Genomic DNA, 15,256 nt, shown 5'->3' on the forward strand with positions numbered 1-15,256 from the left:
CCTGCCCCCCCTAATGCTCCGGCGATCTCTTCGCTCTCGGGCTCCCATTATAAATCGATATACAAGTAGCCCCACGTCGCAAAACGCCGCGCAAAAGAGGGGGGAGGGTGCAACACTAGGACTTCCCGGGAGGTCACCCATCCCAGTACTACTCTAGCCCAAGCGCGCTTAACTGCGGAGTTCTGATGGGATCCGGTGCATTAACGCTGGTATGATCGCACCCGCAAAGATCTCGCCCCCTCCCCCTCTTCAAGGGACACCGCCGAGCCACGGGCCCTCGATCCGAAACGGTTCGGCGCAGGGGCTCGCCCTCTTCCCCGACTCGACGGCGCCTCCCGCCCCGCGGGGAGCCAGCGGAAGAACGGACGAGCGAAAATGAAAAGAAGAGAGAGAAGGAAAAGGCGTAAGTTCCGCGACCACCGGCGGCGCTCCGTGGAGCGCGCGCGGCCTTTCCGCGAACGATCCGCGGTTCTTCCAGAATTCGAATTCCTACGGAAGTGCATATGATCCACACCTCTTACCCCACTCTCCTCGTGTCATATCCGCAGCGGCGATGCGAACGGTCCTAGATTCATCGCCCACTGCCGCAAAATGCGTCGCCGCCGTTGCACTGTGATCCCGCCCCTGACTCCCGACCAGGGAAAAGACCCCGTTCTCGAATTTCCCTCGGAGCAGTCTTAAAGCGAGTCGCCGTTTCCCTCAGCTACGCTCCCCCCTGCCCCCCCTAATGCTCCGGCGATCTCTTCGCTCTCGGGCTCCCATTATAAATCGATATACAAGTAGCCCCACGTCGCAAAACGCCGCGCAAAAGAGGGGGGAGGGTGCAACACTAGGACTTCCCGGGAGGTCACCCATCCCAGTACTACTCTAGCCCAAGCGCGCTTAACTGCGGAGTTCTGATGGGATCCGGTGCATTAACGCTGGTATGATCGCACCCGCAAAGATCTCGCCCCCTCCCCCTCTTCAAGGGACACCGCCGAGCCACGGGCCCTCGATCCGAAACGGTTCGGCGCAGGGGCTCGCCCTCTTCCCCGACTCGACGGCGCCTCCCGCCCCGCGGGGAGCCAGCGGAAGAACGGACGAGCGAAAATGAAAAGAAGAGAGAGAAGGAAAAGGCGTAAGTTCCGCGACCACCGGCGGCGCTCCGTGGAGCGCGCGCGGCCTTTCCGCGAACGATCCGCGGTTCTTCCAGAATTCGAATTCCTACGGAAGTGCATATGATCCACACCTCTTACCCCACTCTCCTCGTGTCATATCCGCAGCGGCGATGCGAACGGTCCTAGATTCATCGCCCACTGCCGCAAAATGCGTCGCCGCCGTTGCACTGTGATCCCGCCCCTGACTCCCGACCAGGGAAAAGACCCCGTTCTCGAATTTCCCTCGGAGCAGTCTTAAAGCGAGTCGCCGTTTCCCTCAGCTACGCTCCCCCCTGCCCCCCCTAATGCTCCGGCGATCTCTTCGCTCTCGGGCTCCCATTATAAATCGATATACAAGTAGCCCCACGTCGCAAAACGCCGCGCAAAAGAGGGGGGAGGGTGCAACACTAGGACTTCCCGGGAGGTCACCCATCCCAGTACTACTCTAGCCCAAGCGCGCTTAACTGCGGAGTTCTGATGGGATCCGGTGCATTAACGCTGGTATGATCGCACCCGCAAAGATCTCGCCCCCTCCCCCTCTTCAAGGGACACCGCCGAGCCACGGGCCCTCGATCCGAAACGGTTCGGCGCAGGGGCTCGCCCTCTTCCCCGACTCGACGGCGCCTCCCGCCCCGCGGGGAGCCAGCGGAAGAACGGACGAGCGAAAATGAAAAGAAGAGAGAGAAGGAAAAGGCGTAAGTTCCGCGACCACCGGCGGCGCTCCGTGGAGCGCGCGCGGCCTTTCCGCGAACGATCCGCGGTTCTTCCAGAATTCGAATTCCTACGGAAGTGCATATGATCCACACCTCTTACCCCACTCTCCTCGTGTCATATCCGCAGCGGCGATGCGAACGGTCCTAGATTCATCGCCCACTGCCGCAAAATGCGTCGCCGCCGTTGCACTGTGATCCCGCCCCTGACTCCCGACCAGGGAAAAGACCCCGTTCTCGAATTTCCCTCGGAGCAGTCTTAAAGCGAGTCGCCGTTTCCCTCAGCTACGCTCCCCCCTGCCCCCCCTAATGCTCCGGCGATCTCTTCGCTCTCGGGCTCCCATTATAAATCGATATACAAGTAGCCCCACGTCGCAAAACGCCGCGCAAAAGAGGGGGGAGGGTGCAACACTAGGACTTCCCGGGAGGTCACCCATCCCAGTACTACTCTAGCCCAAGCGCGCTTAACTGCGGAGTTCTGATGGGATCCGGTGCATTAACGCTGGTATGATCGCACCCGCAAAGATCTCGCCCCCTCCCCCTCTTCAAGGGACACCGCCGAGCCACGGGCCCTCGATCCGAAACGGTTCGGCGCAGGGGCTCGCCCTCTTCCCCGACTCGACGGCGCCTCCCGCCCCGCGGGGAGCCAGCGGAAGAACGGACGAGCGAAAATGAAAAGAAGAGAGAGAAGGAAAAGGCGTAAGTTCCGCGACCACCGGCGGCGCTCCGTGGAGCGCGCGCGGCCTTTCCGCGAACGATCCGCGGTTCTTCCAGAATTCGAATTCCTACGGAAGTGCATATGATCCACACCTCTTACCCCACTCTCCTCGTGTCATATCCGCAGCGGCGATGCGAACGGTCCTAGATTCATCGCCCACTGCCGCAAAATGCGTCGCCGCCGTTGCACTGTGATCCCGCCCCTGACTCCCGACCAGGGAAAAGACCCCGTTCTCGAATTTCCCTCGGAGCAGTCTTAAAGCGAGTCGCCGTTTCCCTCAGCTACGCTCCCCCCTGCCCCCCCTAATGCTCCGGCGATCTCTTCGCTCTCGGGCTCCCATTATAAATCGATATACAAGTAGCCCCACGTCGCAAAACGCCGCGCAAAAGAGGGGGGAGGGTGCAACACTAGGACTTCCCGGGAGGTCACCCATCCCAGTACTACTCTAGCCCAAGCGCGCTTAACTGCGGAGTTCTGATGGGATCCGGTGCATTAACGCTGGTATGATCGCACCCGCAAAGATCTCGCCCCCTCCCCCTCTTCAAGGGACACCGCCGAGCCACGGGCCCTCGATCCGAAACGGTTCGGCGCAGGGGCTCGCCCTCTTCCCCGACTCGACGGCGCCTCCCGCCCCGCGGGGAGCCAGCGGAAGAACGGACGAGCGAGAATGAAAAGAAGAGAGAGAAGGAAAGGCGTAAGTTCCGCGACCACCGGCGGCGCTCCGTGGAGCGCGCGCGGCCTTTCCGCGAACGATCCGCGGTTCTTCCAGAATTCGAATTCCTACGGAAGTGCATATGATCCACACCTCTTACCCCACTCTCCTCGTGTCATATCCGCAGCGGCGATGCGAACGGTCCTAGATTCATCGCCCACTGCCGCAAAATGCGTCGCCGCCGTTGCACTGTGATCCCGCCCCTGACTCCCGACCAGGGAAAAGACCCCGTTCTCGAATTTCCCTCGGAGCAGTCTTAAAGCGAGTCGCCGTTTCCCTCAGCTACGCTCCCCCCTGCCCCCCCTAATGCTCCGGCGATCTCTTCGCTCTCGGGCTCCCATTATAAATCGATATACAAGTAGCCCCACGTCGCAAAACGCCGCGCAAAAGAGGGGGGAGGGTGCAACACTAGGACTTCCCGGGAGGTCACCCATCCCAGTACTACTCTAGCCCAAGCGCGCTTAACTGCGGAGTTCTGATGGGATCCGGTGCATTAACGCTGGTATGATCGCACCCGCAAAGATCTCGCCCCCTCCCCCTCTTCAAGGGACACCGCCGAGCCACGGGCCCTCGATCCGAAACGGTTCGGCGCAGGGGCTCGCCCTCTTCCCCGACTCGACGGCGCCTCCCGCCCCGCGGGGAGCCAGCGGAAGAACGGACGAGCGAAAATGAAAAGAAGAGAGAGAAGGAAAAGGCGTAAGTTCCGCGACCACCGGCGGCGCTCCGTGGAGCGCGCGCGGCCTTTCCGCGAACGATCCGCGGTTCTTCCAGAATTCGAATTCCTACGGAAGTGCATATGATCCACACCTCTTACCCCACTCTCCTCGTGTCATATCCGCAGCGGCGATGCGAACGGTCCTAGATTCATCGCCCACTGCCGCAAAATGCGTCGCCGCCGTTGCACTGTGATCCCGCCCCTGACTCCCGACCAGGGAAAAGACCCCGTTCTCGAATTTCCCTCGGAGCAGTCTTAAAGCGAGTCGCCGTTTCCCTCAGCTACGCTCCCCCCTGCCCCCCCTAATGCTCCGGCGATCTCTTCGCTCTCGGGCTCCCATTATAAATCGATATACAAGTAGCCCCACGTCGCAAAACGCCGCGCAAAAGAGGGGGGAGGGTGCAACACTAGGACTTCCCGGGAGGTCACCCATCCCAGTACTACTCTAGCCCAAGCGCGCTTAACTGCGGAGTTCTGATGGGATCCGGTGCATTAACGCTGGTATGATCGCACCCGCAAAGATCTCGCCCCCTCCCCCTCTTCAAGGGACACCGCCGAGCCACGGGCCCTCGATCCGAAACGGTTCGGCGCAGGGGCTCGCCCTCTTCCCCGACTCGACGGCGCCTCCCGCCCCGCGGGGAGCCAGCGGAAGAACGGACGAGCGAAAATGAAAAGAAGAGAGAGAAGGAAAAGGCGTAAGTTCCGCGACCACCGGCGGCGCTCCGTGGAGCGCGCGCGGCCTTTCCGCGAACGATCCGCGGTTCTTCCAGAATTCGAATTCCTACGGAAGTGCATATGATCCACACCTCTTACCCCACTCTCCTCGTGTCATATCCGCAGCGGCGATGCGAACGGTCCTAGATTCATCGCCCACTGCCGCAAAATGCGTCGCCGCCGTTGCACTGTGATCCCGCCCCTGACTCCCGACCAGGGAAAAGACCCCGTTCTCGAATTTCCCTCGGAGCAGTCTTAAAGCGAGTCGCCGTTTCCCTCAGCTACGCTCCCCCCTGCCCCCCCTAATGCTCCGGCGATCTCTTCGCTCTCGGGCTCCCATTATAAATCGATATACAAGTAGCCCCACGTCGCAAAACGCCGCGCAAAAGAGGGGGGAGGGTGCAACACTAGGACTTCCCGGGAGGTCACCCATCCCAGTACTACTCTAGCCCAAGCGCGCTTAACTGCGGAGTTCTGATGGGATCCGGTGCATTAACGCTGGTATGATCGCACCCGCAAAGATCTCGCCCCCTCCCCCTCTTCAAGGGACACCGCCGAGCCACGGGCCCTCGATCCGAAACGGTTCGGCGCAGGGGCTCGCCCTCTTCCCCGACTCGACGGCGCCTCCCGCCCCGCGGGGAGCCAGCGGAAGAACGGACGAGCGAAAATGAAAAGAAGAGAGAGAAGGAAAAGGCGTAAGTTCCGCGACCACCGGCGGCGCTCCGTGGAGCGCGCGCGGCCTTTCCGCGAACGATCCGCGGTTCTTCCAGAATTCGAATTCCTACGGAAGTGCATATGATCCACACCTCTTACCCCACTCTCCTCGTGTCATATCCGCAGCGGCGATGCGAACGGTCCTAGATTCATCGCCCACTGCCGCAAAATGCGTCGCCGCCGTTGCACTGTGATCCCGCCCCTGACTCCCGACCAGGGAAAAGACCCCGTTCTCGAATTTCCCTCGGAGCAGTCTTAAAGCGAGTCGCCGTTTCCCTCAGCTACGCTCCCCCCTGCCCCCCCTAATGCTCCGGCGATCTCTTCGCTCTCGGGCTCCCATTATAAATCGATATACAAGTAGCCCCACGTCGCAAAACGCCGCGCAAAAGAGGGGGGAGGGTGCAACACTAGGACTTCCCGGGAGGTCACCCATCCCAGTACTACTCTAGCCCAAGCGCGCTTAACTGCGGAGTTCTGATGGGATCCGGTGCATTAACGCTGGTATGATCGCACCCGCAAAGATCTCGCCCCCTCCCCCTCTTCAAGGGACACCGCCGAGCCACGGGCCCTCGATCCGAAACGGTTCGGCGCAGGGGCTCGCCCTCTTCCCCGACTCGACGGCGCCTCCCGCCCCGCGGGGAGCCAGCGGAAGAACGGACGAGCGAAAATGAAAAGAAGAGAGAGAAGGAAAAGGCGTAAGTTCCGCGACCACCGGCGGCGCTCCGTGGAGCGCGCGCGGCCTTTCCGCGAACGATCCGCGGTTCTTCCAGAATTCGAATTCCTACGGAAGTGCATATGATCCACACCTCTTACCCCACTCTCCTCGTGTCATATCCGCAGCGGCGATGCGAACGGTCCTAGATTCATCGCCCACTGCCGCAAAATGCGTCGCCGCCGTTGCACTGTGATCCCGCCCCTGACTCCCGACCAGGGAAAAGACCCCGTTCTCGAATTTCCCTCGGAGCAGTCTTAAAGCGAGTCGCCGTTTCCCTCAGCTACGCTCCCCCCTGCCCCCCCTAATGCTCCGGCGATCTCTTCGCTCTCGGGCTCCCATTATAAATCGATATACAAGTAGCCCCACGTCGCAAAACGCCGCGCAAAAGAGGGGGGAGGGTGCAACACTAGGACTTCCCGGGAGGTCACCCATCCCAGTACTACTCTAGCCCAAGCGCGCTTAACTGCGGAGTTCTGATGGGATCCGGTGCATTAACGCTGGTATGATCGCACCCGCAAAGATCTCGCCCCCTCCCCCTCTTCAAGGGACACCGCCGAGCCACGGGGCCCTCGATCCGAAACGGTTCGGCGCAGGGGCTCGCCCTCTTCCCCGACTCGACGGCGCCTCCCGCCCCGCGGGGAGCCAGCGGAAGAACGGACGAGCGAAAATGAAAAGAAGAGAGAGAAGGGAAAGGCGTAAGTTCCGCGACCACCGGCGGCGCTCCGTGGAGCGCGCGCGGCCTTTCCGCGAACGATCCGCGGTTCTTCCAGAATTCGAATTCCTACGGAAGTGCATATGATCCACACCTCTTACCCCACTCTCCTCGTGTCATATCCGCAGCGGCGATGCGAACGGTCCTAGATTCATCGCCCACTGCCGCAAAATGCGTCGCCGCCGTTGCACTGTGATCCCGCCCCTGACTCCCGACCAGGGAAAAGACCCCGTTCTCGAATTTCCCTCGGAGCAGTCTTAAAGCGAGTCGCCGTTTCCCTCAGCTACGCTCCCCCCTGCCCCCCCTAATGCTCCGGCGATCTCTTCGCTCTCGGGCTCCCATTATAAATCGATATACAAGTAGCCCCACGTCGCAAAACGCCGCGCAAAAGAGGGGGGAGGGTGCAACACTAGGACTTCCCGGGAGGTCACCCATCCCAGTACTACTCTAGCCCAAGCGCGCTTAACTGCGGAGTTCTGATGGGATCCGGTGCATTAACGCTGGTATGATCGCACCCGCAAAGATCTCGCCCCCTCCCCCTCTTCAAGGGACACCGCCGAGCCACGGGCCCTCGATCCGAAACGGTTCGGCGCAGGGGCTCGCCCTCTTCCCCGACTCGACGGCGCCTCCCGCCCCGCGGGGAGCCAGCGGAAGAACGGACGAGCGAGAATGAAAAGAAGAGAGAGAAGGAAAGGCGTAAGTTCCGCGACCACCGGCGGCGCTCCGTGGAGCGCGCGCGGCCTTTCCGCGAACGATCCGCGGTTCTTCCAGAATTCGAATTCCTACGGAAGTGCATATGATCCACACCTCTTACCCCACTCTCCTCGTGTCATATCCGCAGCGGCGATGCGAACGGTCCTAGATTCATCGCCCACTGCCGCAAAATGCGTCGCCGCCGTTGCACTGTGATCCCGCCCCTGACTCCCGACCAGGGAAAAGACCCCGTTCTCGAATTTCCCTCGGAGCAGTCTTAAAGCGAGTCGCCGTTTCCCTCAGCTACGCTCCCCCCTGCCCCCCCTAATGCTCCGGCGATCTCTTCGCTCTCGGGCTCCCATTATAAATCGATATACAAGTAGCCCCACGTCGCAAAACGCCGCGCAAAAGAGGGGGGAGGGTGCAACACTAGGACTTCCCGGGAGGTCACCCATCCCAGTACTACTCTAGCCCAAGCGCGCTTAACTGCGGAGTTCTGATGGGATCCGGTGCATTAACGCTGGTATGATCGCACCCGCAAAGATCTCGCCCCCTCCCCCTCTTCAAGGGACACCGCCGAGCCACGGGCCCTCGATCCGAAACGGTTCGGCGCAGGGGCTCGCCCTCTTCCCCGACTCGACGGCGCCTCCCGCCCCGCGGGGAGCCAGCGGAAGAACGGACGAGCGAAAATGAAAAGAAGAGAGAGAAGGGAAAGGCGTAAGTTCCGCGACCACCGGCGGCGCTCCGTGGAGCGCGCGCGGCCTTTCCGCGAACGATCCGCGGTTCTTCCAGAATTCGAATTCCTACGGAAGTGCATATGATCCACACCTCTTACCCCACTCTCCTCGTGTCATATCCGCAGCGGCGATGCGAACGGTCCTAGATTCATCGCCCACTGCCGCAAAATGCGTCGCCGCCGTTGCACTGTGATCCCGCCCCTGACTCCCGACCAGGGAAAAGACCCCGTTCTCGAATTTCCCTCGGAGCAGTCTTAAAGCGAGTCGCCGTTTCCCTCAGCTACGCTCCCCCCTGCCCCCCCTAATGCTCCGGCGATCTCTTCGCTCTCGGGCTCCCATTATAAATCGATATACAAGTAGCCCCACGTCGCAAAACGCCGCGCAAAAGAGGGGGGAGGGTGCAACACTAGGACTTCCCGGGAGGTCACCCATCCCAGTACTACTCTAGCCCAAGCGCGCTTAACTGCGGAGTTCTGATGGGATCCGGTGCATTAACGCTGGTATGATCGCACCCGCAAAGATCTCGCCCCCTCCCCCTCTTCAAGGGACACCGCCGAGCCACGGGGCCCTCGATCCGAAACGGTTCGGCGCAGGGGCTCGCCCTCTTCCCCGACTCGACGGCGCCTCCCGCCCCGCGGGGAGCCAGCGGAAGAACGGACGAGCGAAAATGAAAAGAAGAGAGAGAAGGGAAAGGCGTAAGTTCCGCGACCACCGGCGGCGCTCCGTGGAGCGCGCGCGGCCTTTCCGCGAACGATCCGCGGTTCTTCCAGAATTCGAATTCCTACGGAAGTGCATATGATCCACACCTCTTACCCCACTCTCCTCGTGTCATATCCGCAGCGGCGATGCGAACGGTCCTAGATTCATCGCCCACTGCCGCAAAATGCGTCGCCGCCGTTGCACTGTGATCCCGCCCCTGACTCCCGACCAGGGAAAAGACCCCGTTCTCGAATTTCCCTCGGAGCAGTCTTAAAGCGAGTCGCCGTTTCCCTCAGCTACGCTCCCCCCTGCCCCCCCTAATGCTCCGGCGATCTCTTCGCTCTCGGGCTCCCATTATAAATCGATATACAAGTAGCCCCACGTCGCAAAACGCCGCGCAAAAGAGGGGGGAGGGTGCAACACTAGGACTTCCCGGGAGGTCACCCATCCCAGTACTACTCTAGCCCAAGCGCGCTTAACTGCGGAGTTCTGATGGGATCCGGTGCATTAACGCTGGTATGATCGCACCCGCAAAGATCTCGCCCCCTCCCCCTCTTCAAGGGACACCGCCGAGCCACGGGGCCCTCGATCCGAAACGGTTCGGCGCAGGGGCTCGCCCTCTTCCCCGACTCGACGGCGCCTCCCGCCCCGCGGGGAGCCAGCGGAAGAACGGACGAGCGAAAATGAAAAGAAGAGAGAGAAGGGAAAGGCGTAAGTTCCGCGACCACCGGCGGCGCTCCGTGGAGCGCGCGCGGCCTTTCCGCGAACGATCCGCGGTTCTTCCAGAATTCGAATTCCTACGGAAGTGCATATGATCCACACCTCTTACCCCACTCTCCTCGTGTCATATCCGCAGCGGCGATGCGAACGGTCCTAGATTCATCGCCCACTGCCGCAAAATGCGTCGCCGCCGTTGCACTGTGATCCCGCCCCTGACTCCCGACCAGGGAAAAGACCCCGTTCTCGAATTTCCCTCGGAGCAGTCTTAAAGCGAGTCGCCGTTTCCCTCAGCTACGCTCCCCCCTGCCCCCCCTAATGCTCCGGCGATCTCTTCGCTCTCGGGCTCCCATTATAAATCGATATACAAGTAGCCCCACGTCGCAAAACGCCGCGCAAAAGAGGGGGGAGGGTGCAACACTAGGACTTCCCGGGAGGTCACCCATCCCAGTACTACTCTAGCCCAAGCGCGCTTAACTGCGGAGTTCTGATGGGATCCGGTGCATTAACGCTGGTATGATCGCACCCGCAAAGATCTCGCCCCCTCCCCCTCTTCAAGGGACACCGCCGAGCCACGGGCCCTCGATCCGAAACGGTTCGGCGCAGGGGCTCGCCCTCTTCCCCGACTCGACGGCGCCTCCCGCCCCGCGGGGAGCCAGCGGAAGAACGGACGAGCGAAAATGAAAAGAAGAGAGAGAAGGAAAAGGCGTAAGTTCCGCGACCACCGGCGGCGCTCCGTGGAGCGCGCGCGGCCTTTCCGCGAACGATCCGCGGTTCTTCCAGAATTCGAATTCCTACGGAAGTGCATATGATCCACACCTCTTACCCCACTCTCCTCGTGTCATATCCGCAGCGGCGATGCGAACGGTCCTAGATTCATCGCCCACTGCCGCAAAATGCGTCGCCGCCGTTGCACTGTGATCCCGCCCCTGACTCCCGACCAGGGAAAAGACCCCGTTCTCGAATTTCCCTCGGAGCAGTCTTAAAGCGAGTCGCCGTTTCCCTCAGCTACGCTCCCCCCTGCCCCCCCTAATGCTCCGGCGATCTCTTCGCTCTCGGGCTCCCATTATAAATCGATATACAAGTAGCCCCACGTCGCAAAACGCCGCGCAAAAGAGGGGGGAGGGTGCAACACTAGGACTTCCCGGGAGGTCACCCATCCCAGTACTACTCTAGCCCAAGCGCGCTTAACTGCGGAGTTCTGATGGGATCCGGTGCATTAACGCTGGTATGATCGCACCCGCAAAGATCTCGCCCCCTCCCCCTCTTCAAGGGACACCGCCGAGCCACGGGGCCCTCGATCCGAAACGGTTCGGCGCAGGGGCTCGCCCTCTTCCCCGACTCGACGGCGCCTCCCGCCCCGCGGGGAGCCAGCGGAAGAACGGACGAGCGAAAATGAAAAGAAGAGAGAGAAGGGAAAGGCGTAAGTTCCGCGACCACCGGCGGCGCTCCGTGGAGCGCGCGCGGCCTTTCCGCGAACGATCCGCGGTTCTTCCAGAATTCGAATTCCTACGGAAGTGCATATGATCCACACCTCTTACCCCACTCTCCTCGTGTCATATCCGCAGCGGCGATGCGAACGGTCCTAGATTCATCGCCCACTGCCGCAAAATGCGTCGCCGCCGTTGCACTGTGATCCCGCCCCTGACTCCCGACCAGGGAAAAGACCCCGTTCTCGAATTTCCCTCGGAGCAGTCTTAAAGCGAGTCGCCGTTTCCCTCAGCTACGCTCCCCCCTGCCCCCCCTAATGCTCCGGCGATCTCTTCGCTCTCGGGCTCCCATTATAAATCGATATACAAGTAGCCCCACGTCGCAAAACGCCGCGCAAAAGAGGGGGGAGGGTGCAACACTAGGACTTCCCGGGAGGTCACCCATCCCAGTACTACTCTAGCCCAAGCGCGCTTAACTGCGGAGTTCTGATGGGATCCGGTGCATTAACGCTGGTATGATCGCACCCGCAAAGATCTCGCCCCCTCCCCCTCTTCAAGGGACACCGCCGAGCCACGGGCCCTCGATCCGAAACGGTTCGGCGCAGGGGCTCGCCCTCTTCCCCGACTCGACGGCGCCTCCCGCCCCGCGGGGAGCCAGCGGAAGAACGGACGAGCGAAAATGAAAAGAAGAGAGAGAAGGGAAAGGCGTAAGTTCCGCGACCACCGGCGGCGCTCCGTGGAGCGCGCGCGGCCTTTCCGCGAACGATCCGCGGTTCTTCCAGAATTCGAATTCCTACGGAAGTGCATATGATCCACACCTCTTACCCCACTCTCCTCGTGTCATATCCGCAGCGGCGATGCGAACGGTCCTAGATTCATCGCCCACTGCCGCAAAATGCGTCGCCGCCGTTGCACTGTGATCCCGCCCCTGACTCCCGACCAGGGAAAAGACCCCGTTCTCGAATTTCCCTCGGAGCAGTCTTAAAGCGAGTCGCCGTTTCCCTCAGCTACGCTCCCCCCTGCCCCCCCTAATGCTCCGGCGATCTCTTCGCTCTCGGGCTCCCATTATAAATCGATATACAAGTAGCCCCACGTCGCAAAACGCCGCGCAAAAGAGGGGGGAGGGTGCAACACTAGGACTTCCCGGGAGGTCACCCATCCCAGTACTACTCTAGCCCAAGCGCGCTTAACTGCGGAGTTCTGATGGGATCCGGTGCATTAACGCTGGTATGATCGCACCCGCAAAGATCTCGCCCCCTCCCCCTCTTCAAGGGACACCGCCGAGCCACGGGGCCCTCGATCCGAAACGGTTCGGCGCAGGGGCTCGCCCTCTTCCCCGACTCGACGGCGCCTCCCGCCCCGCGGGGAGCCAGCGGAAGAACGGACGAGCGAAAATGAAAAGAAGAGAGAGAAGGGAAAGGCGTAAGTTCCGCGACCACCGGCGGCGCTCCGTGGAGCGCGCGCGGCCTTTCCGCGAACGATCCGCGGTTCTTCCAGAATTCGAATTCCTACGGAAGTGCATATGATCCACACCTCTTACCCCACTCTCCTCGTGTCATATCCGCAGCGGCGATGCGAACGGTCCTAGATTCATCGCCCACTGCCGCAAAATGCGTCGCCGCCGTTGCACTGTGATCCCGCCCCTGACTCCCGACCAGGGAAAAGACCCCGTTCTCGAATTTCCCTCGGAGCAGTCTTAAAGCGAGTCGCCGTTTCCCTCAGCTACGCTCCCCCCTGCCCCCCCTAATGCTCCGGCGATCTCTTCGCTCTCGGGCTCCCATTATAAATCGATATACAAGTAGCCCCACGTCGCAAAACGCCGCGCAAAAGAGGGGGGAGGGTGCAACACTAGGACTTCCCGGGAGGTCACCCATCCCAGTACTACTCTAGCCCAAGCGCGCTTAACTGCGGAGTTCTGATGGGATCCGGTGCATTAACGCTGGTATGATCGCACCCGCAAAGATCTCGCCCCCTCCCCCTCTTCAAGGGACACCGCCGAGCCACGGGCCCTCGATCCGAAACGGTTCGGCGCAGGGGCTCGCCCTCTTCCCCGACTCGACGGCGCCTCCCGCCCCGCGGGGAGCCAGCGGAAGAACGGACGAGCGAAAATGAAAAGAAGAGAGAGAAGGGAAAGGCGTAAGTTCCGCGACCACCGGCGGCGCTCCGTGGAGCGCGCGCGGCCTTTCCGCGAACGATCCGCGGTTCTTCCAGAATTCGAATTCCTACGGAAGTGCATATGATCCACACCTCTTACCCCACTCTCCTCGTGTCATATCCGCAGCGGCGATGCGAACGGTCCTAGATTCATCGCCCACTGCCGCAAAATGCGTCGCCGCCGTTGCACTGTGATCCCGCCCCTGACTCCCGACCAGGGAAAAGACCCCGTTCTCGAATTTCCCTCGGAGCAGTCTTAAAGCGAGTCGCCGTTTCCCTCAGCTACGCTCCCCCCTGCCCCCCCTAATGCTCCGGCGATCTCTTCGCTCTCGGGCTCCCATTATAAATCGATATACAAGTAGCCCCACGTCGCAAAACGCCGCGCAAAAGAGGGGGGAGGGTGCAACACTAGGACTTCCCGGGAGGTCACCCATCCCAGTACTACTCTAGCCCAAGCGCGCTTAACTGCGGAGTTCTGATGGGATCCGGTGCATTAACGCTGGTATGATCGCACCCGCAAAGATCTCGCCCCCTCCCCCTCTTCAAGGGACACCGCCGAGCCACGGGGCCCTCGATCCGAAACGGTTCGGCGCAGGGGCTCGCCCTCTTCCCCGACTCGACGGCGCCTCCCGCCCCGCGGGGAGCCAGCGGAAGAACGGACGAGCGAAAATGAAAAGAAGAGAGAGAAGGGAAAGGCGTAAGTTCCGCGACCACCGGCGGCGCTCCGTGGAGCGCGCGCGGCCTTTCCGCGAACGATCCGCGGTTCTTCCAGAATTCGAATTCCTACGGAAGTGCATATGATCCACACCTCTTACCCCACTCTCCTCGTGTCATATCCGCAGCGGCGATGCGAACGGTCCTAGATTCATCGCCCACTGCCGCAAAATGCGTCGCCGCCGTTGCACTGTGATCCCGCCCCTGACTCCCGACCAGGGAAAAGACCCCGTTCTCGAATTTCCCTCGGAGCAGTCTTAAAGCGAGTCGCCGTTTCCCTCAGCTACGCTCCCCCCTGCCCCCCCTAATGCTCCGGCGATCTCTTCGCTCTCGGGCTCCCATTATAAATCGATATACAAGTAGCCCCACGTCGCAAAACGCCGCGCAAAAGAGGGGGGAGGGTGCAACACTAGGACTTCCCGGGAGGTCACCCATCCCAGTACTACTCTAGCCCAAGCGCGCTTAACTGCGGAGTTCTGATGGGATCCGGTGCATTAACGCTGGTATGATCGCACCCGCAAAGATCTCGCCCCCTCCCCCTCTTCAAGGGACACCGCCGAGCCACGGGGCCCTCGATCCGAAACGGTTCGGCGCAGGGGCTCGCCCTCTTCCCCGACTCGACGGCGCCTCCCGCCCCGCGGGGAGCCAGCGGAAGAACGGACGAGCGAAAATGAAAAGAAGAGAGAGAAGGGAAAGGCGTAAGTTCCGCGACCACCGGCGGCGCTCCGTGGAGCGCGCGCGGCCTTTCCGCGAACGATCCGCGGTTCTTCCAGAATTCGAATTCCTACGGAAGTGCATATGATCCACACCTCTTACCCCACTCTCCTCGTGTCATATCCGCAGCGGCGATGCGAACGGTCCTAGATTCATCGCCCACTGCCGCAAAATGCGTCGCCGCCGTTGCACTGTGATCCCGCCCCTGACTCCCGACCAGGGAAAAGACCCCGTTCTCGAATTTCCCTCGGAGCAGTCTTAAAGCGAGTCGCCGTTTCCCTCAGCTACGCTCCCCCCTGCCCCCCCTAATGCTCCGGCGATCTCTTCGCTCTCGGGCTCCCATTATAAATCGATATACAAGTAGCCCCACGTCGCAAAACGCCGCGCAAAAGAGGGGGGAGGGTGCAACACTAGGACTTCCCGGGAGGTCACCCATCCCAGTACTACTCTAGCCCAAGCGCGCTTAACTGCGGAGTTCTGATGGGATCCGGTGCATTAACGCTGGTATGATCGCACCCGCAAAGATCTCGCCCCCTCCCCCTCTTCAAGGGA

At 61.3% G+C, this 15,256-nt stretch overlaps 22 non-coding genes across 22 annotated transcripts; all 22 read right to left on the minus strand.

The window, feature by feature from the left end:
* Positions 1-104: 104 nt before the first annotated feature.
* On the minus strand, positions 105-223 carry LOC149245781 (5S ribosomal RNA). Its single transcript, XR_016267974.1, has one exon. It is a non-coding gene; the product is annotated as a 5S ribosomal RNA (ribosomal RNA).
* A 595-nt stretch (positions 224-818) lies between these two features.
* LOC149245782 (5S ribosomal RNA) lies at positions 819-937 on the minus strand. Its single transcript, XR_016267975.1, has one exon. It is a non-coding gene; the product is annotated as a 5S ribosomal RNA (ribosomal RNA).
* A 595-nt stretch (positions 938-1,532) lies between these two features.
* LOC149245783 (5S ribosomal RNA) lies at positions 1,533-1,651 on the minus strand. The gene has a single exon (XR_016267976.1). It is a non-coding gene; the product is annotated as a 5S ribosomal RNA (ribosomal RNA).
* Positions 1,652-2,246: 595 nt separating this feature from the next.
* Positions 2,247-2,365, minus strand: LOC149245784 (5S ribosomal RNA). The gene has a single exon (XR_016267978.1). It is a non-coding gene; the product is annotated as a 5S ribosomal RNA (ribosomal RNA).
* Positions 2,366-2,960: 595 nt separating this feature from the next.
* LOC149245785 (5S ribosomal RNA) lies at positions 2,961-3,079 on the minus strand. The gene has a single exon (XR_016267979.1). It is a non-coding gene; the product is annotated as a 5S ribosomal RNA (ribosomal RNA).
* Positions 3,080-3,673: 594 nt separating this feature from the next.
* Positions 3,674-3,792, minus strand: LOC149245786 (5S ribosomal RNA). Its single transcript, XR_016267980.1, has one exon. It is a non-coding gene; the product is annotated as a 5S ribosomal RNA (ribosomal RNA).
* A 595-nt stretch (positions 3,793-4,387) lies between these two features.
* Positions 4,388-4,506, minus strand: LOC149245787 (5S ribosomal RNA). The gene has a single exon (XR_016267981.1). It is a non-coding gene; the product is annotated as a 5S ribosomal RNA (ribosomal RNA).
* A 595-nt stretch (positions 4,507-5,101) lies between these two features.
* On the minus strand, positions 5,102-5,220 carry LOC149245788 (5S ribosomal RNA). The gene has a single exon (XR_016267982.1). It is a non-coding gene; the product is annotated as a 5S ribosomal RNA (ribosomal RNA).
* Positions 5,221-5,815: 595 nt separating this feature from the next.
* On the minus strand, positions 5,816-5,934 carry LOC149245789 (5S ribosomal RNA). The gene has a single exon (XR_016267983.1). It is a non-coding gene; the product is annotated as a 5S ribosomal RNA (ribosomal RNA).
* Positions 5,935-6,529: 595 nt separating this feature from the next.
* Positions 6,530-6,648, minus strand: LOC149245790 (5S ribosomal RNA). The gene has a single exon (XR_016267984.1). It is a non-coding gene; the product is annotated as a 5S ribosomal RNA (ribosomal RNA).
* A 596-nt stretch (positions 6,649-7,244) lies between these two features.
* Positions 7,245-7,363, minus strand: LOC149245791 (5S ribosomal RNA). Its single transcript, XR_016267985.1, has one exon. It is a non-coding gene; the product is annotated as a 5S ribosomal RNA (ribosomal RNA).
* A 594-nt stretch (positions 7,364-7,957) lies between these two features.
* On the minus strand, positions 7,958-8,076 carry LOC149245792 (5S ribosomal RNA). Its single transcript, XR_016267986.1, has one exon. It is a non-coding gene; the product is annotated as a 5S ribosomal RNA (ribosomal RNA).
* A 595-nt stretch (positions 8,077-8,671) lies between these two features.
* LOC149245793 (5S ribosomal RNA) lies at positions 8,672-8,790 on the minus strand. The gene has a single exon (XR_016267987.1). It is a non-coding gene; the product is annotated as a 5S ribosomal RNA (ribosomal RNA).
* A 596-nt stretch (positions 8,791-9,386) lies between these two features.
* On the minus strand, positions 9,387-9,505 carry LOC149245794 (5S ribosomal RNA). Its single transcript, XR_016267989.1, has one exon. It is a non-coding gene; the product is annotated as a 5S ribosomal RNA (ribosomal RNA).
* A 596-nt stretch (positions 9,506-10,101) lies between these two features.
* Positions 10,102-10,220, minus strand: LOC149245795 (5S ribosomal RNA). The gene has a single exon (XR_016267990.1). It is a non-coding gene; the product is annotated as a 5S ribosomal RNA (ribosomal RNA).
* A 595-nt stretch (positions 10,221-10,815) lies between these two features.
* LOC149245796 (5S ribosomal RNA) lies at positions 10,816-10,934 on the minus strand. The gene has a single exon (XR_016267991.1). It is a non-coding gene; the product is annotated as a 5S ribosomal RNA (ribosomal RNA).
* A 596-nt stretch (positions 10,935-11,530) lies between these two features.
* On the minus strand, positions 11,531-11,649 carry LOC149245797 (5S ribosomal RNA). The gene has a single exon (XR_016267992.1). It is a non-coding gene; the product is annotated as a 5S ribosomal RNA (ribosomal RNA).
* Positions 11,650-12,244: 595 nt separating this feature from the next.
* LOC149245798 (5S ribosomal RNA) lies at positions 12,245-12,363 on the minus strand. Its single transcript, XR_016267993.1, has one exon. It is a non-coding gene; the product is annotated as a 5S ribosomal RNA (ribosomal RNA).
* Positions 12,364-12,959: 596 nt separating this feature from the next.
* On the minus strand, positions 12,960-13,078 carry LOC149245799 (5S ribosomal RNA). Its single transcript, XR_016267994.1, has one exon. It is a non-coding gene; the product is annotated as a 5S ribosomal RNA (ribosomal RNA).
* Positions 13,079-13,673: 595 nt separating this feature from the next.
* On the minus strand, positions 13,674-13,792 carry LOC149245800 (5S ribosomal RNA). Its single transcript, XR_016267995.1, has one exon. It is a non-coding gene; the product is annotated as a 5S ribosomal RNA (ribosomal RNA).
* A 596-nt stretch (positions 13,793-14,388) lies between these two features.
* LOC149245801 (5S ribosomal RNA) lies at positions 14,389-14,507 on the minus strand. Its single transcript, XR_016267996.1, has one exon. It is a non-coding gene; the product is annotated as a 5S ribosomal RNA (ribosomal RNA).
* Positions 14,508-15,103: 596 nt separating this feature from the next.
* LOC149245802 (5S ribosomal RNA) lies at positions 15,104-15,222 on the minus strand. The gene has a single exon (XR_016267997.1). It is a non-coding gene; the product is annotated as a 5S ribosomal RNA (ribosomal RNA).
* Positions 15,223-15,256: the final 34 nt, after the last annotated feature.

The sequence above is a fragment of the Pinus tabuliformis genome, chromosome 7 (assembly GCF_031772625.1).
Source record: "Pinus tabuliformis cultivar Carrire ecotype Pingquan chromosome 7, CPIR1, whole genome shotgun sequence".
Classification (NCBI taxonomy): Eukaryota; Viridiplantae; Streptophyta; class Pinopsida; order Pinales; family Pinaceae; genus Pinus; species Pinus tabuliformis.